Raw genomic sequence first — 25,324 nt, forward strand, 5'->3', positions numbered from 1 at the left:
AGAGAAATTCTTATTACCACCAGACAGAATATGACAGCAATCAAAAATCCTATATCTAAAGATCCTTTTCCTGCCACGTTTTATTTTCTGCTGGTGCAGCACCCCTTACAAAATATTCACTATACTAATGTCCTAAACATAAAAATCCCACGTTTATGCATGTTAACCTTTTCAAACCTATTTTTTTCATATATTAGAATATTATTCAAAAGCATATTTCATTTAAAGTGGTTTCTGGACTAAAAGCATGATCCTTGGCTTGATTTTAGATTAAGAATTGCAGTTTCAATGCTGGAAAATCCAAAAATTCCAAAAATTCATTATCAGTCTGGGGTCAAACGAGATGACTAATCTCCAACGTGATTACTGCTTTTACAACATTAAGCAAATCTATAGATTTGTTTTAAGATAAACTCAATCACTTCCCAAGATTAAGTGAAAGAAAAAAACAAGAATAATGTTAAAGAATTTTTTTTGATATCTTACACAAGAAATGACTTCCATAACTTTCAACTGTTAATTTTATTTCCGAGTCATCAGAACAAATAATAGCTATCACAGTGTCCCTTGCAGTTCCAAACATGAAATATATGGCAAAATAATAATCAAATGGTGTACATACAAAACAACAGACCTCCCTAAACAGTCAGCATATAAACTTCATCTTGCAGAATGCTGACCCACATTTTCTTACATTCACTAATTATAAGTTTCATGTTCTTTTTGTGTGCTGAGACATTTATAAATTTAAGATCTTCCTGAATCTTAATCTAATTCTTATAATTGCCAGTTTGTTTTATCTATGCTAAGAACCACACAAAGGACCCATCAGCATCTAGAGAGAAGAGTGAAACAATTATTAAGGGATCTCTTCCTCTGCTATTGTAATGGACAATATACTTGAAAGTGACTTGAGCAGATTCATGATGTTTTGTTTCTACTTATTTATTGTTCTCTATTATAGAGGTTAATTAATGTAACACAAGACTACTGAAACTGAAATCTATTTAAGCTTTTTTATTATACACAGAGTGTTAGAGATCTAGACAAGTATGGCTCATTTGACTCATGAAATCTCACATACTGGCCACATGACAAGTTCATCTTTACATTATATCAAGGTTAAGAATAAAGGTAAAGTAAAGTTCATTAGCTAAGGGTGTATAAAGTCAATTAAATAAATTTTTCATGTTAAAATATACATTGTAGAATTAAACAACAAACAATATCTCATGAAAAAGGAGAACATATACAGTAACATATAAATGAAAGCATATTCAATATGAGTGTCTGTTGTGGAATCACACCATGATTTATTCTAGGCTTGCACTGTGGATTATGGGGATCCTTAGAACCAGCTTCCTAAAACCGACATCACATTAATCAACTTTTAGTCGTTGGGATTATCAGAATTGCTGATGAAATTGGTGATCTTTTTGCTGTAACTTGTCCATTTAAACAACTGAAAACTTCTGGCCATATCACATTTAGTGACCTTCCAGCACAGTGCTCTCCCCTTTTACTGACCGCCAGTGCTGCCTGATGCAAAGGGTTAACAGGTATGGCGGGTTGAGCCCCAATCTCTGGCTGTTATCAAGTTAGAAGCTCTGTAGTACAAGGTATCTAAATATTAATGATTAATTTGTACATTGTAGTAAGCGCTGTGACAAAAGAGACAAGTACACACACACGCACATACACGTTGATCACTGCAGATACTTGGCCCCATGTGTCTTCTGCAGTATATTTCTATTATTTTGACTACTGCATCACTATTTGGCATAACAACAGCAAATAGAGTTTAGAGAAAAATTGTGGCTTGTGTGTATACTATGTATATGTAAAAACACTGAGACGATATTCTGTCATGGCATGTTTGTATTTCCAATTAGGGGGTAATGTTAACTTGTTTTAGGTGTTTGTTTAGGCGTAGACTGGGAAGGCAGATGCTGTGCAGCCTCGTCTGCGGTTCTGCTGGAAAGGTGTCAGTGTTGTTGGGCACAATTACTTATTCAGGTGCTTTGAGCACCAAAGTCTGCATCTCCTTTGGTTCTTCATTATGAACTTTCTTAACAGCAGTCATTTTCCATTTTGTTTTCATGGGGTATGACACAGCATTTTACTTTGAATGCATATTTTGCAATTCAAATTTTTACAAACGTAGTGCGCTGGCACCCTGCCAGGGTTTGCTCCTGCCTTGCGCCCTGTGTTGGCTGGGAATGGCTCCAGCAGACGCCCGTGACCCTGTGCTAGGATATAGCGGGTTGGACAATGACTGACAGACTAACATTAACTCTGATGCTGTCATCGTAACTGAACAACAGACAGCACACACAGCACCTGTTCACTTTTACTTCTTGTCCATTGATGTCTTTAAATGCCAATGTATAACCTGATTTTAAAGAAACATTTTTGCCATGCAGCAGGTTCTGTTTATTTTGAACACATGCAATGTTCTATCTATACATGCGACATACATAAAGTATATATGTTTAATAGGGGTCGTTTTCATCTGCTGTTTACAGTTCAATACCACTGGCCCTACTTTGAGCACCACCTTCATTAGGCATTGGGCTCGTTTAGAAATCAGTGAGCTCTCTAGTTGTTCCTACCCACCTTTTAATACTAGAATCCCTGAAGCCTATGAAAAAACTCGTAATCACGGCCCACCTTAAATTCCTTCACACCTCTCCATCAGCATCTTGACAGCAACATGTAAATTGAATGTTTTTTTTTTTACTTTGGTTATATTCTTGAACAAAAGTGCATGTGTTTGATATTTGGACTAAAGTCTTCACACATTATACACTTCACGTCATTATTAGTATATCATGGAAAAAGTTTTTGCTTTAGGTAAGTGTTCAGCATTTCTTGCCTCGCATTTCCTTTCATCCTACACTGACCCAGATCTTTGTGGACACGGAACACACATGAAAAGCATGTATTCCAAATAATGATACACTGTATTATTTACCCTATATAACTCCAAGCAGGATGGCACGGTGGCGCAGTGGGTAGTGCTGCTGCCTCGCAGTTAGGAGACCTGGTTCACTTCCTGGGTCCTCCCTGCGAGGAGTTTACATGTTCTCCCTGTGTCTGCGTGGGTTTCCTCCGGGTGCTCTGGTTTCCTCCCACAGTCCAAAGACATGCAGGTTAGGTGCATTGGTGATCCAAAATTGTCCCTAGTGTGTACTTGGTGTGTGCGCGTCCTGCGGTGGGCTGGCCCTGCCCGGGGTTTGTTTCCTGCCTTGCACCCTGTGTTGGCTGGGATTGGCTCCAGCAGATCTCCGTGACCCTGTTTTTAGGATGTAGCAGATGGATAATGGATAGATGAAACTCCAAGCACATCACGCACAGATAAGGAGCCTTGGCTTGACTTTTTGCCCAATTTGAGCTCCGTCAAGGGTAATGATGGGGGATAGCAGACTGCTTGCTGCTTGTGCTGATCGACACATTTACAACACAAAAGATGCTGATGGAGAGGTGCGAAGGAATTTAAGGTGGGCCGGGATTACGAGTTTCTTTGTGGGCTTCAGGGATTCTAGTATTAAGGAAAATTTACACATGGTTGTCTTCCGATGTATGTATTTAGATATATCTGGCTCTGCAAGACTAGTGAGCCATGGCTTACTGTTTCATTCACCACTTCTTATGGATAGAAGATTTTACTTTGACCACTAATGGTGTTGCCCAATATACAATAATTTCAGGCATACCAGATTTTATAGTTTGGATACCTGGAATGAAAATCAAGCAGCCACTGTGAAACAATGATCTTAATTGTTGTGACTTTTAAACAATTGTGGTAAATTTTCTGAGTCAGAATACAAAATATTTCCATTTTTAGTCTATATATATTAAATATATTAAGCAAACACACACACACATACACACGTCACCCATAAATCTACAAATTCACCATGTTCTCCCCCCAAATAAAACACTACTTCTTGCTTGTTTCCATACCTGTTATCTTCTTGGTAAAACAGATCATGATTAGGGTGATCAGAAGTCTTATATTTCCCACGAAAATCTTGTATGTCAGGGCCAATTTAGAAGTCCAGATTCATTCTTGAAAATGTCTATTTGTGCAATAATTTAGACATGACTAATTTGTCATTGCAGTAACCTGTGCAGACATTTCACTGTGCATGTTTTTGCAGGCAGTACCTGAATGGTTGCACCTCAGTGCACTACATTTAATCACCAATCACATCATTCGTGTTCAAACAAGACAAGATCTGAACAGTCGGGTGCCCTGTGATTAGAAAGCTCATGCTTATGCTAACGTGAACACTAATAAGCGAGCAACAGCTAAAAGATCACTAGAGCTGGCAGAAAGAGACCAACGAGCACAGCACCTCCAGCTAAGAAGGAACCTGCAGCTATCGGTACCACTGTCAAGTACCACTGTTGACTGGTTTACACATAAAACTTTAGATTTTGTGGTTAGCATTTTGCATCCCGTTTCTCTTCCATTTCCATTCTTTGCCATTGTTGGTTTGATGTTGTGTGTAGCACACTGTGTACAGCGTGCTAGTAACATATTGTAGTCTATATGATTTAAATGGCTGTGTAGGACTTTCTTCTAGTTCTGTGAAATTATTATATATGTGAGCAGTATTAATGTGAACAAAACATATGGCTTTGTTTTCGAATACTGGCATTATAACCGAGAATTTGAAAATATTAAATAAATATGTAATTAATCATGATTCATTAGAAACCACCTAACTAAGCATCATACCCAGCCCCCTCCACATATTGAGTCCCAGAGAAAATGGTCATTTATTTTGTGTGATTTCTTTTATTTAAAAGTTCTGTTTAAAATAAACAAAGAGAAGTTAAGGTTGTCAAAGTTCTCTTATACTACACCTGGAGGTCTTAGTGCCTAATCTCTCTGTTTGTGTACTCCAGAATATTTGTTTTTGAAGAAATGCAGGATAGTTGTTCTGGTTAAAAGTACCTTTTTTATACCTTTATATCAATTAGTCATTGGCAGGGGCAAAAGCAACAGCATTCTGGCCGAATTTCGCTTTAGCCTTTTGTATATCCACCTTTCCCAGGGTAAATATCAAATCAACCTTAGGGCTGCTGCTTCCTTTGATGAGCAGTCCTTTATAAAGCATTCTGTATTCAATAGACTAGATGTCAGTAATGTTACTCAGTCTTTATTTGGAAGAGTGCCAGCTCATTAGCGCTTCAGTTCTTAGTGAATTGAAAAGTAAATTGCTATATTAAACAATGTATTGAAATACATAAAAAAGAATGTTGGGACAGATGAGAATAACAAAAGAGAGAGTTCTAGATGGACTGTGCTACAGAGATGGATGAGTTTTGCCAAAAGTATGATTACAAAGTTTTGGAATAATTAGAAAACCATCCTCGGGGAATATCAGGTATCCAGTGCTGGTCTGTGACAGAGAGAATACATGCAGCTACCTAGTGAACATCACCATGGTGTTGGGGGGCTGCAAGTACATAGTACCAGCATTGGGACATACAATCAGTAAAACTGCAACCATTTTCACAAAACAGTATTGGAAAGACAAGAACTCTTAAACCAGAACTCAGGAGGTTGTTGTTTCAGTTTAAAGAGTTGCCTAAGGCAATAAGTGGAGGTTTTTCACCTTATAAGAGTCCTGTATCTTGATTAGCTTAAGAGTTTTGCAGGTGAATATCTATAATAGAAAAAAAAAAATAGAGGAAACAAAATGAAATTAGAGGGTCATTAACAGTGACAGCTAGACTGAACAATTCACTTACAAAATTCATACATTTGAATATGAATCTCTAGTGGTACTCATTATACTTAAGTAGTACTAAAATGTTAAAATAATAATGAAAGTATTAAAAAATAAGCATATTTTGAGAAATTGCTTTTAGTTAATGATGGTACTTCAGCCATTCAGTCATTTTCCTAATAGTCTAATCTAATACAAGGTCACAAAATGCAGTGGCCTAACCTTACTGCATGAGGTGCCAGCAGGAACCAGTCAGAAAGAAAACACCAGCACATCATAGGGCGCTTTCACTCATATTTTCATATGGGACAAGTTTCAGAGTCATCAGTTATTGATATCTTTGGGATCACAGGAAATCAGAGCTCCAAAAATAAAAACAAAATGCAAACAGAGGGAAAATGTGACAAATTTATGGTACAGCTGAAGGGATTTGTACCCAGGCCTAAACTCTGCAATTTATTAAATAGCGTTATTACCAGTACCACCCCTTCCTATACGCACATCACGCACTGCGTGTGGAGCCTGTGATTGAGGTACCGATGGGGGATGGAGCCCTCCTAATGGCGTTATTGCTGTTTCATGAATCATCAAAGTAACGTTGTTGACAGTCATCTGTTTTGATTTGTTACTATTAACAAGCAGAGAAATGGCTTAAAGTTCAACACCAATCAGGAGCACAGAAAAGAAAAAGGAAAGAACGAAGAATCAGCTTGTGCTGCACTTGGATGTGTGTTTTAGAAATCTAAATTTGTCCAACTTCCAGTAACCCAGCTAGCATTACATCAGTTGCCACTAGTGGTCTACTGGAGTAACAATGGAGTAGCATTATGTATGACAATTTTGATACTGACTGATTAACAGATATTATTTGCTGTTACAGTACCCAGCTAACACATGGTTGAGGATTATTTATTACCACCATACAAACCTCAGGACGTCTACACTGAAGCAGCACCTATCTATCTATCTATCTATCTATCTATCTATCTATCTATCTATCTATCTGTCTGTCTGTCTGTCTGTCTGTCTGTCTGTCTGTCTAGTCATTCCACATGCTCTTGTGGTCCTCATCATAGTGTCAGTGCACATCTTGGCCAGTCCAGTATCAGACCCATAGGACAAATCCAGGATAAAATGTATGATACCTTTTCCACCGTGCTGCCCAATCCTCTGCCAACTTGCCCAGTTCTCTATTCTGCCAAAACTCACACCATAATGTCCGCACTCCCACCTCCGTAATGTAATAACATGCACTTCCGTCTGTCTATTAACACATCCAGAGCATAAGTCCAAACCAAATCTTATCCTACCTCTGCCAGCAGAGTACCCAGTCCTTGGCCATTTCCACTGTATTTCATAAATCAGCTTTATGCAATCACTAGTCCTCTGATCTTTCTCAAGTCTTGCATCACAGTTTATCATTTAGCTCACCCACAGAGTCATTCCCACCCTAATTTTTGTCTGCACTTGCTGCCAGTCTGCCCAGTCCTATGCACGTTTGCCGGGCTTACCTCACCCGGGCACAAATTCATGTTGTAAGATCCATAGATTCACACATTTTAAAACAGAATTTTCCCCCCAAACTGTCTTGTAATACACCCACAGGACAAGTCCAACCTAAATCGTACTCTACCTTTACAATCAGGATACCTACATTTCCTTGAGCATAAATGTTACCCTCCTCTCCTTCAGGCCAACAAATTTCTCACTTTCTGATTAAATTGACTGATTTCACTAAGCCTGACAAAAATGTAATCTCCTACTGTTGTCTAAATCAGTGTTTCCTAACATTTTTTTCTGTAGTGGCACACTTTTTGTAACCAAAATCATCCTGAGGCACATGACTATCTTACTAGCCACAAACACATATACAATATATCCTATACACTTGGTCAACTGCCCGAAGGGGCAGCTATTAAAAAAGGAGCTCCGAGATCGGTGTTCTCAGACACGGAACTTAGTGAGCACTTTAGGGGCATCTCTGAGCTGCTTCGCCCCTTTGCCCACCCTCTCTGCCTTAGAGGCAACTCGTATGCCCATTATCTACCAGCCCTGTGAGGCTCACTGGTGACCACACACTCAGGGCATATTGACTCTAGCAGCCTGTAGACACATCCAAAGTGCTCTAACTTGCCAATCGTGAAACTGCTTTCAACTTCTCCAGGTAGACCTACAGTATGCTCCTCAGATAGATCTTGACCACCTTCAGGGCTTGTGAGTGTGTAAGCTCATCCTTGATCACTTGCCTGCTGCTAATTTCTTAAGTCAGGTTGGTTGGGTCCAAGCTCCTTTATCTTCTTTTTTTGTTCAAGGGAATGATTTATGAAGGGGTGTTTCATTAAAGAAATGACCAAATTATCTCTGATTTCTGAAGTTCCACTTAAAGTTGCCATCTCCATAAAGCCGCGCTCGCACATCTGTAGTTATTGTAATGCCAGGTGTGAACTACGAACCATTGATATGAACATGAAATAGTGCATGGATGATTGTCCAATCACATTAGATTAAAAACACTAAAACAATACTAATTTACTGCCAATTAATGTGGAGGTGTTCGGGGCACAGAGAGATGTGTCCCTGGAAAAATCTGAAAGCAACCAATTAAAGGCCAGCCCTGGGTATTTGCTTGCTCTCATTTGGCCAGTGTCTTTCACACAGGAAATACAGGTAGGTATTCACATAGAAATTAAAAAAATACAATTCGGAACCAGTTTTTAGTAGATGTTGACGTGTGCTGACACCAGGCACATTGTGCAAAAAAACAGCTTTATTTCACATTGCCTAAATAATTTAAATAGAGTTTTGTTTAAATATTTGGGGGTGTTTGTGAGCTACAGCATCCCAGCACCCCACATGGCAAACTGTCACTTGCTGTGAGTGTTGTTGCATTAAGGGACACGTTTGTACATTTAACCAACACACACAGGCTCCCTTGCTTACTAGTTAGTTATTGGCTGAATTGTGGAAAAGCACCACTGAAGCAGCTTTGGCATACAAAAAGTAATTAGATAAGATAAACTTCAGTTGTTGCTTCATTTTATTGGTAGCTAACACTACTGATTTAGTTAAGGCCTTATTCCTGTCTGCTGTCATTGAAAGGACAAAATGAAGTTTAGATAATTCATACGTATAAGTGATACATTCACATGTTCGTGTTTTAAATATCTAAATGTTCAACTTTGCATGTTCAGTAGTAGTTTTTATTTTATTATTATTAGTTGTAAGGTTATTTCTATTAGTTGTAATAGTAGTAGTTGTAATAATATTTATAAATTCTTAGTAGTAGTAATAGCAGTAGGAATAGTAGTATTTATTATTATTATTATTTATAGTAGTAGTAGTAGTAGAGGTAGTAGTAGTATTTTTTATTATAATTAGTAATGGTGGTAGTAGTATTAAAATTGTTGTTCATGGCATTGTTGTATTACATGTAACAAGCGATACAGGGTTAGGGCTATATCAGGTAACAAAGAATAACCGCACATTGATACTCTGGACCACTGTTATTATTATTATTATTATTGTTAATTATGCCATCATTTTTAATGGAAATCAATCAAAAATTTATACTGTAGCTATTTTTGTGATGTGTGCTTCTTTGTCTGTTTATTATTTATTAGTGCCCCAGATTAGCCAGGAGTGGCACTGACTGTTACACCGTTTGTCTTTGGTGTTAACTGCCTGTTGGGATTCAGAAACATGTTTCAATTTAGAAATAAGGCAAATGCCCAAGGAAATGGATCTAGCTAGTTATTTTACTATTTGGTGCTATCAACATAATTTCAGTTTTGATTTTGTTTAATCTTATTTTCCCAGCTATTAGCTAAAATGTAGCTACATTTAATGGCTATTTATTATTTTATAACTTGACTTGGAGAGACACAGTGGTGAAATGCCTCACGAATACAGCATCCTGTGTTCACTGTCTATGTGGAGTTTGCATGCCATAGAGTTTATACGGTCATTATTGTGACATTCATCCTGAGTCTGCATCTGTTTTCACACGTATGTTTATTTAGGTTGTTTGGGGGTATGTGCTTGAGTGGACTCTCCAATGACTGGTGCCTCTTCCAGGATGGGCTCTTGTTATGTTCTTGATTCTGTGTTTAATGTCTCTGGCCCCTATGGGTTTGATCATTTTATTTTTTGTTAGCTCATTCTGATTTTGTGCAGCTTTAAAGATTACAGCTAATGTAAAATGATTTTTACTACAGTTATACCTTGACATATTATGTGTTTTTTACTTGTTTATAATTATTTTTGATCCCTTGTTACACTTGTTATTTTGGTTGTGTTGTTTCATGATTGGCATTCACCGACCTTGATAAAATGTTCCATACTTTCTTGCTACATTTGTTTGTTTCTTTTTGTGGCAATACATTTTAGCTCCTACAAAGACAGTAAAAGCTTTCTAACAAATAAACTGATGTTTTTTTTAATTGAATATTTTTCTAAAGTGTGAGTTTCTTGAAAAAAATTGTTTGCAGGGGGAGTTCTGCTAATTTGACTGTCTCTCCATAACAGATGTCTATTCTCCATTTTACACTTAATTTTTATTTTGTTTTTAATTTTTTTGTAAAAAATCACAGTGGCATGTTGCTCAATCAAACAAGTAATAATAACTTAACAGATACAACCATTTACTTAGAAATCAATACAAAGGAAACAAAAAAAGCAAACAAAACAAAAGTCAACCCCCACACAAGAATGCAAACTTAATTATTAAAAAAATTACATATCAGTATAATACACAATTCACTCATCTCAAACATAAGACTTTACTACTTGTATAGAAACACTTAATACAATCTCACCAATTATGTGGTTGTGGCCATTAGTATACATGGTGGATTTGGAAAGTATTCAGACCCCCTTCCATTTCCGTACAGAGTGCTCAGAGACTTGCTCAAATAGTTCCATTTTTGTCTCATCAGATAGGAGAATCGTTTTCCTCATGCTCTCATACTCCTTTAAGCTGTCACACAATAGCGACTCTACCATAAACGCCTGATTGATGGAGTACTGCTGAGATGCTCATCCTTGTGACAGGTTCTCCCTCCTCAGCATTGAGCTTCTTAAACTTTACTAGAGTGACCATTAGGCTCTTGGTCACCTCCTTCACCAAGGCCCTTCTTGCCAAGTTACTCAATTTCCATTTCACAATTATTGAAGTCACTATGTTAGTGGGAACACTCAAGGTTTTAGAAATGGTTGTATCCCCTTGCTCTGATCTACTGTATGCCTTACCACAGTTTTATGGCAGAGGTCTATGGAGAGTTCATGGCTTAGTTTTAGTTGTCGGGCCTTACTGTATACACACAGGTATGTGTCTTTCTAAATGGCTTCCAATCAACTTCATTTACCGCAGGTGGATTTCCCTCAATGAAATTAAAGCAAATAGGATACACATGACCACAATTTGGAGTGCCACAGAAAATGGTCTGAATGCTTTTCTGAAGGAGAGATTTCAAATTCTGTTTTTAGCATATTTGCAAACCTTTTTGAAAACAACTTTCACTATGTCATAATGGGTTATTGAGTAAAGATTGATCGGGCAAAAATGGCACGTTTAGCCATTTCAAATAAAATCTATAGCACAAAGTGTGCTGATAGTGAATGGGTCTGAATACTGTTTGAATCCAGTGCCAATCATACTAGGTTCTGGTTTGTGTTCCTTCTCTTCCTCTTTATTTTGTGTGTTCTTTTGGTTAATAATGATGACATCTTTTACATATTTTTGAAGTTCAGTGGTGGTATAATAGCAAGTGGGGGTAAATGCCAAGAGGTGCTCTTATTCATACACCAAAAACAATGGCTGGCTGTTTTGAGATCAGACAAGTATTCTAATCTGTGCATTTCTTAATATTTCAAATGTCAATAGAAGGAATATAGAAGGCCTTTGGCGTGCTGCAGATGTGAATATCATGTGCCAACATTTTCATACAGTATAGATTAAGCCCCTCTACTGTGTCTCAACTACAGGCAAGGTTTTATCAGACTGGCAGGACAGTTCACCATCCAAGATCCTGTGGCCCACCACAGCAGGAGTGACATATAAGATACGTCAGATCTGCTACCCATATTTTGGTTGAAAACATCAGCAGAAGCCAGAAACAATGTCCACAATAGTGACAGGAAAATGAGGGACAGACTCAGTGCTGCTGCTCTTAAGGCAAGGCAACCTGTCAGAGCCCCTCTGCTCACATCTCCTAGATGTCTGATCCTACAGCAGGATAATGCAAAGTCACATACACATCTGCTGTGGTCACAGCTGTCCTGAGGAATAAATGAGGGTGCGTAGGTGCTGCCTTGGCGTGCATTTTCTCATAACGTTATTCTCACAGAGCACCTTTGGGATGCCCTGATTTTGGAGTTTCCTGAGATGTGACCCTGTACCTGAAAGTGGCCAACAACTTCATCAGGTGCCCTCATCCCACAACTGCAGCTTCAGGGGCTTATCAGCTGAATGCACAAGAGGACCACAAGACAACTGTTGTTAATTTCCACAGTTATCCACATTGTCTTCCTGTTGTTTTGGTTGTACTTTTTCTTTTTCTTAATTTTCTGATTTGTTTACTATTATTTGATGATAAACTATTTCATGTTCATATCAAGTCTTTGGCATAAACTCTTACTTGCAACATCTCAGTAGCTTTTTTGTCTTCAGTGGATTTGCCCTGTTCCCCTCTATAGCCTTTTCCCTGTCCTGAACCTCACTTGTGACATCCCTGTATCTGGTAAACCATTGATAATCAGGGGTCTCATGTATAATAACTCTTGGTGTAGAATCCACACTAAAACATGGCGTACAGACAAAATTACAAATGTGCATATGCACAAAAAAATTCTGATGCATAAAAGTGGGCGTGATCAATGTGAATTTTAACGCACATGCACAAGCCTACAGCCCCACCCCGACTGCTCCTAGAATTTTGCTTATTTGAATATACAAATCAATGTAAATAGCCTCTTCCATTCCGTGTTCTGTTAAAAGACAATGGCAAAAACATGTGTAATAAAGAAGAATTTCAGCAAATAATAACAATAATGTTTTATTTATGTAGTAGCGCCTTTCATATACACTCAAGGACATTTTACAATTCAATAAACAGATTAACAGACAATAGAAATTACATAGAAGAAAATGAATAATATTCATTGAAGAGACATGTTTTTAACAGGAGTTTGAAATGAATAATAGATTTTTCCTCACAAAGGCTGAGAGGAAGTGCGTTCCAAATTTTAGGGGTCATCACACTGAAAGCTCTGCCACCCATAGTTACTAACCTGTATTTAGGTACAATGAGTAAGCTAGCATCCGATGATCTTAATGCATGAGCAGTAAGGAAGCAGCAGCTCAGACAGATCATGAGGGGCTAAACCATGAAGGGCTTTAAAGGTGAGAAGAATAATTTTATATTTGATTCTTGAAAAAACTGGTAACCAATGCAAATCATAAAGGACAGGAGTGCTGTGAGCAGACTTTTTAGTGTGTGTAAACAGACGAGCAGCAGAATTCTGAACATATTGTAATCTATTGATATGTTTAGTCGGGAGGCCATAAAGCAATGCATTGCAGTAGTCCAGACGGGTAGTGATGAAAGCATGAATCAGTGTTTCAGTATCCTTCACACTAAGGAAAGAATGCAGATGAGCAATGTTGCAGAGATGAAGAAAAGCTGTCTGTACTATTGAGCTAATGTGTGGTTGAAAAGTAAGAAGTTGATCAAAGATGATACCCAAATTATGGACTGATGCTGAAGGTTCAACCAGGATCCCATCAATGTCAATTTTTAGCCCATGAAGAGTAGAGAGGACAGATTTGGTATAACTAATAGGATTTCTGTTTTAGCAGGATTAAGTCATAAAAAATTATAAAAATGATTAATTTCCCGAATGCAATCAGTCAGTGCAACAGATGAAGATGTTGCTGTTGCATCAACTCTTATATAAAGCTGTGTCATCAACATAGCAGTATAAGCTTAGACCATACTGACGAATAATAATCAAACACATGCAAAATGGAGGTCCTACTCAGTGAAATGGAGGCAAATAAAAATGTACTATTTGGTGGCTTAACCAGTGATATAAGCAACATAAGGAAATTGATGGAGTGGCACAGCATGGCAGAGGCACATAAAAGTTGAAGATCAGAAAGTCACCCAGTGTCCAAAATAAAAAAGAAGTTGTTAAGTCCTAGCCTCCTGTCTCAGTGTCAACACCCCGGGTGGAGGCAGAGGATTTCTGGGGCTCTCACCGTTTCAGGAGCAAGCTGCTGCAATTATTGGCAAGGCATTTACAACCAGCCTTTTACCACTGCTCGAGCTTGAATGTGGAGGTCATTATAATGTTGCTATTGTCCAGTCAGTGGGTTGGTGAGTGGTGTGAGAAGCTACGTCTTCAGCGGGCACCCACTGTCAGCTAAGTAATCATCTTATATGGTTACATCATACGGATAACTTAAAATTTTGACTAAAAGGGTAAGATTAAATGTCTTGTCTTACTGAGAAGCTAGCCATCACACACAACACCATTTTCAAGTTTGTTCCTAACACTACCATTTTTTACAATGAATGAATCATGAGGCCATCTTGCCACAACATTAATGAGAACTATTTTCGCATCACAGATAATTTGCCCACTCATAGAGTGGAAATGTCTTCTATTTACATAAGCAAAGTCATTTTCTGAAGGCACTTTTATAGCAATGTGTGTGCAGTCGACCACTCTGATTACATTTGGAAACCCGGACTTTGCTGTGAATTGTGCTGTGCCTGTTCAACCACAGTTTAAGGAAATCTTATATATCTGGAAGACAAGTGCATAATACCTTTCTATACAGCTGGCATAGTGCCACTCAGTAATGACTGAGAAATACCCAATTGGTTAGCCAGTTCATGTTGAAAAGCTCCTGTGGCTAAAAAGCCAAGGGTAGACAGAACTTGCAAAGGAGCAGGTAGAGCACAACTCCTCAAAATCTACCTTTGTAAAGCCAGCGTCAGTTCAGCATACAGCCCCAAGAGGGTAGCTCTTGGAAATCTAAATCGACTTAGAAGACAGTTATCATCATGGGCCAGGAAATTAGTAAGATCTCTAAATACGTGCTCGCTTCTAATTCATCCATTTGCGATGTCTTTTAACAATGCTAAAGCAGCTATGGTAATTGCAATAGTTTGGCTATTCTGTGCATGCTAAAGCAGCTATGGTAATTGGAGCAGTTTGGCCATTCCGTGCACCATTATATTGTAACAAATTGATTAGAATGAAGTGCCTTAAATTTGTAATTGATATGCAATTAATTTTGGTTTACTTGATAAAGCTCACGTCATGGATGCGAATCTAAAAAAGAAAGGGAAACCACACAGAAACAGTAGCACTGCTTTGAGGCTGGATGTCACCCGTTTATAAAACTAAGGAGAAACATGCACACACACAGCGTAAGGCTGCCACAAAAATGTGCGTGGTGTTACACAAAGTTTAAATTTTTATACATCTCAATGTGAGCATGGAAACGAACGTGTGCAACATTCTTATGCATATGCATCGTTTATAAATGAGGCCCCAGGTAACCTTGTAGAATGCCTGAAATTCATCCAGGAGTTTTTATTTATGCCATACTCTACTGGCCTGAAATGTAAGATTATTTTGCAAATGACACAGAGTCGTAAATGCTTAAGAGGCAGACTATGTACAGTATAAGTTCTTGAGCATAAGCACCACAAAAAGGATCTGAAGAAGGCTGCATGCTGCTAAAAAGGTAGAAACATCCAACGTTTAGACATAACTAGCAGGTCACACCTATCTGAATGATTAAAGGCTATTGTAGCTTTCAGCATATTTGTATTGTTCAACAGGGTTATTGTCTCATGCTCCCTGATTTGGGGAATCTTGACTTTGTTTTGTTTAAACCACCTGCCTTTGATACAACGCCATATTCAGTTTGCTTCTCTTTGGACTTCTCTTTCTTTCTGGCCAACTTTTCATCCAGGTACCACTCTTTCACCATGCCCCATGCTGTTTTTTAGTTTGCTTACTGCAGCTTACACATATTTAGCTGAACAGCCTTTTATTTTGCTGCTTTTTCTTATAGTCTAGCACCTGCATTACTAGTTACTATGCCACCTTGGGGCATAGTACTTGCAACAAAAAAATATGATTTAAACACAAATTTAGTTTTTTAAATTTAAATATTTTCTAGGATACCATAAATGTTATGATATAGATGGTATTATTCTGGAGATATTATATTATACAGATACTTGTAGTGCCATTCACTGAGCCATGAGAATTGATTTACTGCGCACTAAATGCATTTGCCAGCTGGTGAAAATACCATGGTGTTAACAAGTAAATGGCTTAGTGAATACCATGGTATTCTTAAACAGGCTCATTAATAATTCTAATAGCTGTGAAATTTCATATCAGATTCGCTGAAGTATAAAGATTTTACTACCAGGATTACTCTGAGCTGCATTTTCCACAGCTGGAATTCCCATGGCGTTTAGGCTTTTCCATGGGCCTGAATAGGCTCTTGTTTAGAATTAAACTTGGTCTTCCAAAAACATTCAGTTTTTATTTCACAGCTCTAAGATAAGCAGCACAATAATGACAATATAAATTATATATAGGAAGCATATACATTTTTTTTTGTAATCACAGTATCAGAAATGATTTGCCTCTTTGGCAAACATTTACACTTTATACAGTATAATCTGTCCAGGCACATTTTGTCTGGCTATTTGTATTTCATCAATAGAAGCACTAGAAATGTCAGTCTCATATTACCATTAATGAGGACGGGTAGAACCGCAGTTATATTACCTGTGTATTTGTGTTCTGCCACAGAGTAAGTGCTTCTGCTATGTGTGAGTGGGTACATTTAGGGAGCATGAATGCCTGGCTGCATTTGCGTCTAAAAGACAGAGACCTCCACTCGGGTTACCTGTTGTTAAAGTGGTTTGCGTTATTTTTGCAAACAGACAAACATTAGAGAGTGAACCAGGAGAACAGACAAAATCCAAAAAGGCATCCAAACCAGGAGATCAAAATGTATGAGCATCAAGGCCAAAATAAGATCAAGGAAGTCACTAACCAAGAAAACCTTAGCAAAAGAGTTTGAATGAGCGATTTAGAATCTACAGCTTGGATGAGGATGTCATTTCCTGGGGTCACAACCTCAGAGGACACTCCCCTATCAACAGGCATGTTTGTCCTAAAGATGGCATACTTCTTACACTTTAGGTGCTCTGTACAAACAAATGAATACTTTTTCCCAGTCATGCAACCCACACCATGAGATAGACAACACAGCAAGTAAACATGGAAGAAAACAAAGATGTCTTAACTGCTGTCTCCATCTCCATTTTCTCTGATGCATTTCACTCTTCTCCTCCATCTACATATGTTATCTTCACCTCTTCAGTTCACTGGATGTTTTTTGCATCATTCTGAGTAAACTCTGTACATGTAAATCCCAGAGATCAGCAGTTACAGAAATACTCAGACCCGCCTGTCTGGCACCAGCAATGATGCCATGGTTGACATCACTGAGAAGACATTTTTCCCCATTCTGGTGTATGCTGTGAACATTAACTGCAGTTCATAACCGGTATCTGTGTGATTTTAAACATTGCACTGCTGCCACATGATTGGGTGATTAGATAATTGCATAGATAAGCAGGTGTGCAGGTGTTCCTAATAATTTGTCCAGTGAGTGTATGTGTGTTAGATTAAGATGATGATGACTCTGAACATGAGTATACTCTGCAAAGGACTTTGTTGTATTCCAGTGTTTGCGTTTGTTACTGGGATAAGCGCTCAACTCCATGACCTTAAAATGGATTAAGAAAGTTTTAAAACTGATGAATGGGTTGCTTAGTATGTATAGGCTTGTATGAAATGTAGTAATATAGCCCACTAAAGTAAGGCTTTGTATATCTTCAAACACTGGCATTCTAAATACCTTGTGTGTTATTGCCAGCTGAGTAGTCTGCCACCCCAACATCACAAGCCTGACAAGTGTGGCATACACTGAAAGGTGTCACCTGCTGTGCATACTACAGTGCCATTTAAGGCTTGATGGGTGCTGCTAATTTACCACTGCTATTCTGATATCCTTATATTGATATGCTTATATAATTTGACTTTCTCAAGAATTTCAGTATGTTTTTCCCAGTAAATCACAATTTGCTAGACTGGCATGTTAATTGAAAATTATACTTAACATCATGTAGAATTACTCAGATGCACCTAACATGCTTAAAATACACACAATTATTTAAATGTGTAAGGCAGCATTTATGGCTGCATTGAAAATAATCTCACAGCATATATAGAATAGCTTGAGTCTAGTGATGATGTGCCTCTTAAAAAAAGTGTTTTATTCATTCTGCAAACAATAGCACTTGAGCAACTTTTTCTAACAAAGTCTTAAAATGAGGAGGGGTGTGCGAGAGATAGCAATGCCACAGAGAAATCTTTTTGCTTGCATTGTAACAGAGCAAAACAAAACAAAAGAAAAGATAAAGCATCAGCATTTTTGACAATATACATTTTAACACACTGTAAAGTTGAAGAAAAATTGTAATTCATGTAAATACCCTGTTCATTGCAGGAGTGAAAAGCTACACATGCTTGAACAATAAAGCAAATCGCTAGGGAATAGCAGAAAATAACAGCAAATAAACTGGTAGCCCATTTAAAATTTTATGTATTCTAGTTTCTGAGAAGAATGAATTTAGAAAAGCTCTGCAGTCAATGTTCATTCAAATGCTTCATTGTATTTTAAAACAGAGAGTTGAAAGATCAGCTTAAAACATAGAAAAATAAGTTATGACAGTCTTACTCTCAATCCCATTTCCTGCAGATCTCTGCCTCCTGCTCTCTGCCTCTGTCGCTCTCTGTTTATGGGAGTCTTTTTCTTCTTTGTAACTAAAAAAAATTATAAGTTTTGGACAGCCAATTGCAATATAATACTCACAGAACACAACAGTATCACATTAAAGTGTGCATATGTCTCTTCATCATGTACATTCTGTGCAAGATGTTGGCAATACAAACACCTTTATTAAATAATGTGTACTTGGTGAGCTTATAATATACATTTGCTGACAGGGTGCACTCGTACTGTATAGCAGCCATTATTCATTAGAATTGTATGAGGAAAGAAATTAAAGGTCCACAATTAATAGGCAAACTCTTTATGCCCTTCAAAAGAGTTATGTTTCTAGGTACATAGAGCTCAAAAATGCTAAAAAGTAACTATACAAATGCCATGGATGTCAGTTAGCTTTCAAAAATGTACCCACATGGACACATTCTTGCATGTACACATGCACTGTATATTTATTTATTGTCAGTCACACACACTTAGATGACATCTTGAGGGTTCTTGTGAATCATGTAAGTCACCTATTGAGAGTGAGATGCTGTAGCTCAGAACAGAAAGCCCTCGACCAGATGAATATGGATGTCATTTCTTTCTTCAGACCAGAAATGCTGCCTCATATAAGAGTCAACAATTAGTGTTCAGCCAGGAAGCCCAGTGTTATGATACTCAAGAGTACCTATGCATAAAAATTCCAATAGTACCTCACAATGCCCTCTAGAAGGGAAAACTGTCAAAACCTGGCTAGTAACATGGGCAAACACAGAAACATTATAGATTAAAAAAAGATTTCTTCTACTTCTTCTTCTTCTTTCGTCTGCTCCAATTAGGGGTTGCCACAGCGGAGAATCTTCTTCCATATCTTGATGTCCTCTGCATCTTGCTCCATTACACCCGCCATCTTCATGTCTTGCTCTGTAAGAAAGGTAAACTCCATGGAGCACCAAGGTAAAAAGGAACTGCATGAAATAGCAAAGGCAATCCAAGGCAAACAAGTTACAATCACAAGTCTAAAGAATGGTCGAAAAACAAAACAAATATATTAAAAATCTAGTAAATCATAAGGCACATGAAAAATGATAAAATCCAAGAAACTCGCCACTCCCAAGCACATCTGAATAAACCGCTAAGGACTGTAGGTTGCAATCACCTTGGAGAAACACCCACAAAATACTAGGAAAATAACACAGGGAGTAAAGCAAATTAGCAAAAGCAATTATGTTAAATAAAAGAACAAAAACACAAATCTGAACACCCAACCAGGGGAGGAACCCAGGCTGAAATATAACACTGTACCTGATTGTGATGAATCTCAAAAGTAAGAAGTGACTTTAACAAGAGTAACCATTTGTTGATCTTGAAGTTCTTCTTTCATTATATTTTGATTACTTCTCTGATACTCATTAATAGCCATGACATACCATGGACATGAATCAACCCTTCAGCTTGACTTGTGATTTATTTATAAAGAGTGTGTGTCTGTCCAGCCCAGAAGTGAGAGGTGGAGTTGGGGTAAGGGCTCCACCTCCGAGGAAACAGAAAACTAAACGTCTATGCAAGAAAGTGTGTGTGTCTGTCTGTCCGGACCAGAAGTGCGAGGCTACTACAGCATAAAGCTCAAAGAGGCAGCAAGGCGGCCCCAAGTAACGAGTCGGGAGAAGAAAGAGACTCTGTTGCCAAAGTAAAACTGCAGAGAAAAGAGAGAATCTCTTACGCAAGTGAGACGAGCACATCGGCAAAACGGAATCTCTTTTACTTTTCCTCAAACCCCTAATACACAAGCGATGCGAGTACGTCAGCACAACGAAACCTAGGAGAGAGACGCCCAGAGTTGTTCCTTTCAATTACCTGACATCTCTACATTTCATTTTTCTTTCTGACAATTTCAATAGTTTCTAGGACCCTGGGCTTTTTACAGCATGGGCTTACACAGCTATTAAAGACACTGTGTGTGTGTGTATATATATATATATATATATATATTGTCACGCTTGGGTCACAGATTTGCAAAGAGACACAGATGGTTGTAGAAAACAGGAATTTTATTCAAACACTGCAAACAAACATTTGTTTCTTTTTCAAAAGCTTAAACGTGCTCCATGACAAGTCAGAGATGACAGTTCTGCTAGGAGCCGAGAATGTCAGAGAGAGGTAAAAGCAAACAATCAATTCCAAAACTGACAGGCGCTGCACAAGGCTTTTAAGCTAGCGGAGTATCACGCGAGGCTTGTATTATGTGTTATAGCGCAAGTGAGAAGGTAAGGAGCAATATGAGGGTAGTCTGTGTTTCAGGGGTTGGGGTTTTCCCAGGGGCGTCTGTATCTTCTTGGTGTGCGATCAGCCCTCCAGCTCACACCCTCCCCCTCAGCTTTATTCACATTCCTGTGAATCAAGCGACTCTCTGCACTAGGTTCATCTAGTCGTGATAATATGTCTGCGTTGACGTGTTCAGAACCTGGTCGATGTTTTACTGTGAAACTGTAAGGTTGTAAGCCCAGAAACGATCTCATGAGGCGAGAGTTTGTATCTTTCTGTCGGTATAACTATTGAAGTAGAGCATGATCAGTTACCAAAGTGAAGTTTTGTCCCCAGAAGTAATAGCAAAGCGCTTCCACAGCCCACCTAATTGCCAAGCATTCTTTCTCAATTGTAGAATAATTATGTTCCCTAGGAAGTAATTTCCTACTCAAATATGTGATTGGATGTTCTTCTACATTTAAAAATCTGTGACAGGACTGCGCCCACACCAAATGCACTTGCGTCTGTTTGCAAGATAAAATCTTTTGTGAAATCCGGGTTCCTTAGAACCGGGTAAGAAGACAATGCTTTTTTTAAATCGCTGAAAGAACGTTCGCAATTTTTTATCCACAAGATAGGTCGGTTTTTTCTACCTCTAGTAAGTTCTGTAAGAGGAGCAGCTCTATGTGCAAAATTTGGAATGAATCTTCTGTACTTGTTTCTGTGTCTCAGGTCTCGGGTAAACAAGCATTTCTTCTATTTTCCTTAACTGTGGCCTAAGTAAACCCTTGCCCATAGAATAGCCTAAGTAATGAGTCTCGGACATGCCCAGTTTACATTTCTTAGGGTTAGCAGTAAGGCCAGCCTGTCTCAAGCTTTCAAGAACGGCTTGAAGCCGCTTTAAGTGTGTTTTCCAATCATTGCTAAAAATCACGACATCGTCAAGGTATGCCCCGGAATATTCAGAATGAGGACGCAGGATCTGATCCATCATACGCTGAAAAGTTAGAGGTGCCCCGTGAAGACCAAACGGGAGTCTTGTAAATTTATAAAGTCCGTCAGGAGTCGCGAATGCTGTTTTCTCACAACTGCTAGCCTCTAAAGGCACCTGCCAATAGCCTTTTGTGAGATCTAGCGTGGAGATATAGCTTGCCTGACCTAGTTTTTCCAACAGTTCATCGACACGGGGCATGGGATAAGCATCGAATTTAGAGACCTTATTCAAGCGTCTGAAATCGATACCGAACCGAACCATCTTGCTTTGGGACTAATACGACTGGGCTGCACCAGTCACTTTTACTTTCACAAATTACACCCAGTGTCAGCATCTTTTTTACCTCTTCGCAGACAATATTTCGCCGCTTCCGGTATCCAGAACAGCCGCATCTGTACGCAAACATCAGGTTCAGTAGTGATTTTATGTTTTGTAATGTTAGTCTTGCCTGGTAAATCTGAAAAGACATCAGTGTTCTGTTCTATCAAAGATAACAGTTCTGTCTTTTGCGTGTCAGTAAGATCGTTACCAATGGTAACATTGGTCTGATAAACAGCAGCCAAGGAAGAGTTAACCTCTTGCCAGTCATGCCATTCCTTCAAGAGGTTAATGTGTAAAATCTGGAATGGTTTGCGCCGGCCTGGTATTCTAACCTTGTAATTTACCGGACTCATACGCTCCTCAATAATGGAGAATTTGTGTGGGTCGGACAGAACCAGTACCAAAACACGATCACCAGGTTTGAATTCACGGAGCTTACTGCGCCTATCGTAAAGACACTTCTGAGTTTCCTGTTCTCGTTGTTGATACTCCACAGCAATAGAGGAAAGCATAGAAATTCTGTCTTGCAATGAAATTAGCCGATCTACAAAGCTTGGTCCTTGAGCTGCTCTCTCGTTTCCTATCCATTCCTCTCGTACAACATCCAGGATGCCTCACGGTCACCTGCCAAATAACAACTCGAACGGACTCAAGCCAGTGGACGCCTGTGGTGATTCTCGCACCGCGTACAAAACAAAAGGCAGGACAGTGTCCCAGGTTGTGGGATCTTTATGAGCAACTCGCCTGATATATATATGTACAGGGTGGTTCAAAAAGATTCATCCGATTTCAAAGTACCATATTTTTACAACTGTGAGGCACTGACAAACCAATCACATGCCAGTTGAAAGAGGGAGTCATAAAGTTTCTGACTGTCACCAGAAGATGGCTCCCTTCATCACTGGATTAGCCCTAAAGGAGCCCACGATTTGGCACTCCACTTCTTTCTCCGAAGATCACCAGATCTCATGCCGTGTGACTTTTTTTGTGGGGGTACATTAAGGATTCTGTTTATGTGAAATCACTCCCAACAACACTGGGTGATCTCTGAAATCGCACTGAAAAAGCTGTGAGTACAGTGACACCCAATATGCTCAATCGAATATGGGATGAATTTGATTATCGCATTGCCGTTGTCTGTACAGCTGGAGAAGGTTATATTGAGCACTTGTAAAGTTATATAATAAACTTTATGCTCACCTAAACCATTTATAATTTACTGCATGTTCTGTAATCATTTACAAGTAAAAAAAATCATTTTGAAATCATATTAATCTTTTTGAATCACCCTGTATATAAAGGTATATATAAATTCAAAATTTAATTAATATAAATTCAAAATTCTGTTACATTTTATTGTACTGTATCTGTAAATTGGTTCAGCATGGTGTGCATGTAATGGTAATCACCATTAGTATTGATCGACGAAATTAGACAAAGCAATTGTCACGATAAATATGCTGTGTTCGCTGGTGACCTGGTGAAAAATTTCCTGGAAATCCACCATGAGGCTGGCTTAGAGCTTTATTTCCACTGCCCCATGATGCTTTGCAAGGCCAATGTTATACCACAGAGCTGTATCAGCCATGCACAGAACTTTCACACATGCATACTATAATTGGTACAAAATAGCACAGATTTAATACAATATCTTATTCATATTTTATCTTTATTTCTGTACTTATGTGTGACTTCACCAGGAATTCCAATTTGTTTGTTGGTTTGATGCCTTGTGCTGTTGGGGCATGGTTACATCTGTGTGGGTTATGGTTATATGTGTGTGATGACATGGTGGCTATGTAATGAAGGGATGACTCTCTCATAAAAAAACTGTTTCCCTTGACAAATTAATCTTTTTTGTGTTGTTTAGGTTTCTTGAATCTTTTACCTCATTTCCTTTTAAGTCCCTTTACTTTGTTTGCCAGTATTCCTATAAGTGTATAACAACTGCCCAACTGACATTTATACCAACAATTTCCTAGAATATTATAGCTGTATGGAGATGGATTGCTTTGCTGTATTGTTCAAATCCTGAACCACAGGAAAGAGATAGAGAGACGAAAAATGCAAGTAGGGTTAGGGATGCATTCCAGTAATCTAGCCCAAATGTTACAATGGAATTTAAACACATTTTAGAGATGCTTATTGGATTATGCAGTTTCTTGTTTGTTTATTAAAAATGGCTTGCCAGGAAGAAACACAATGAGACTAATCATCATATTTATCTGGGCATCCTGAGGGATCTCAGAGAAAGCTCGAACAGCATTCTACGGCAGCTGCTGGCTACCCTCTTGTATGAGTCTATGAAGAAAATGCAGAATCAAGTCTTGCAAATGAATAGAGAAAGGCTGTTCTTCCTACTCGTATATACTGTATGTATATACAGTAGCACTGAGTAGAAGCAATTGCGTTATATAGAAGTGCTGTTTTTATATGTGCAGCAAAGGAAACAAGATACAATCCCAGAGGGAGCACAGATTGTAAATCAGAAGCCAGAGAGTCAAATCCCCCTAATGCAGAGTGCATGGGTACTGTAGCTTAACACTTACTGGGTAACATTCCACAGAAAAAGAAAACACCAGTGAAACTAAAAACAAAATGTTTTGAGCTCATGCTATATTAATATGCAGTACAGGCTCACAGATGGTCTCTTTTATACCTTAAGATTTAAAAACTGTACAATACAAATGTATTATTCCCAGAAGGTGGATTCTTTTGTGCTATAGTGTAGTACAAATGATTTAGGCAGGATAGACGCTTCAACAGTGCAATCAGTGCTGCAGGTATATTGTAAGTCAATTCAATTGACTTTCTAAAAACTGTGTAGCATTCTACAACTCACCTTGTATCATCAAATTGTCAACACTAGGTCAGATAGCAGGTCCTTTCCAACACAGCTTAGGTATAGTAGGAGGATCTCCAAGGTCACATTTTATAGTTTTATTGTGTGAGGTTTTTGAAAGAGATTCTAAGAGTAACAACTTACAGTAAGATTATACTTCACGCTCAGAACGCATCATGGCTACCACGCGTTCCTAGCATTTATTTGACGTGTCCTCTGAGCTGATCCTCAGAAATTGATGCAACGCGTGTGCGAGTTGCATTACCAGCAAAAAGTCGGGAGGCGCAGTGTGATGAAAG

Source organism: Polypterus senegalus, chromosome 15, assembly GCF_016835505.1.
Source record: "Polypterus senegalus isolate Bchr_013 chromosome 15, ASM1683550v1, whole genome shotgun sequence".
NCBI classification, from domain to species: Eukaryota; Metazoa; Chordata; class Cladistia; order Polypteriformes; family Polypteridae; genus Polypterus; species Polypterus senegalus.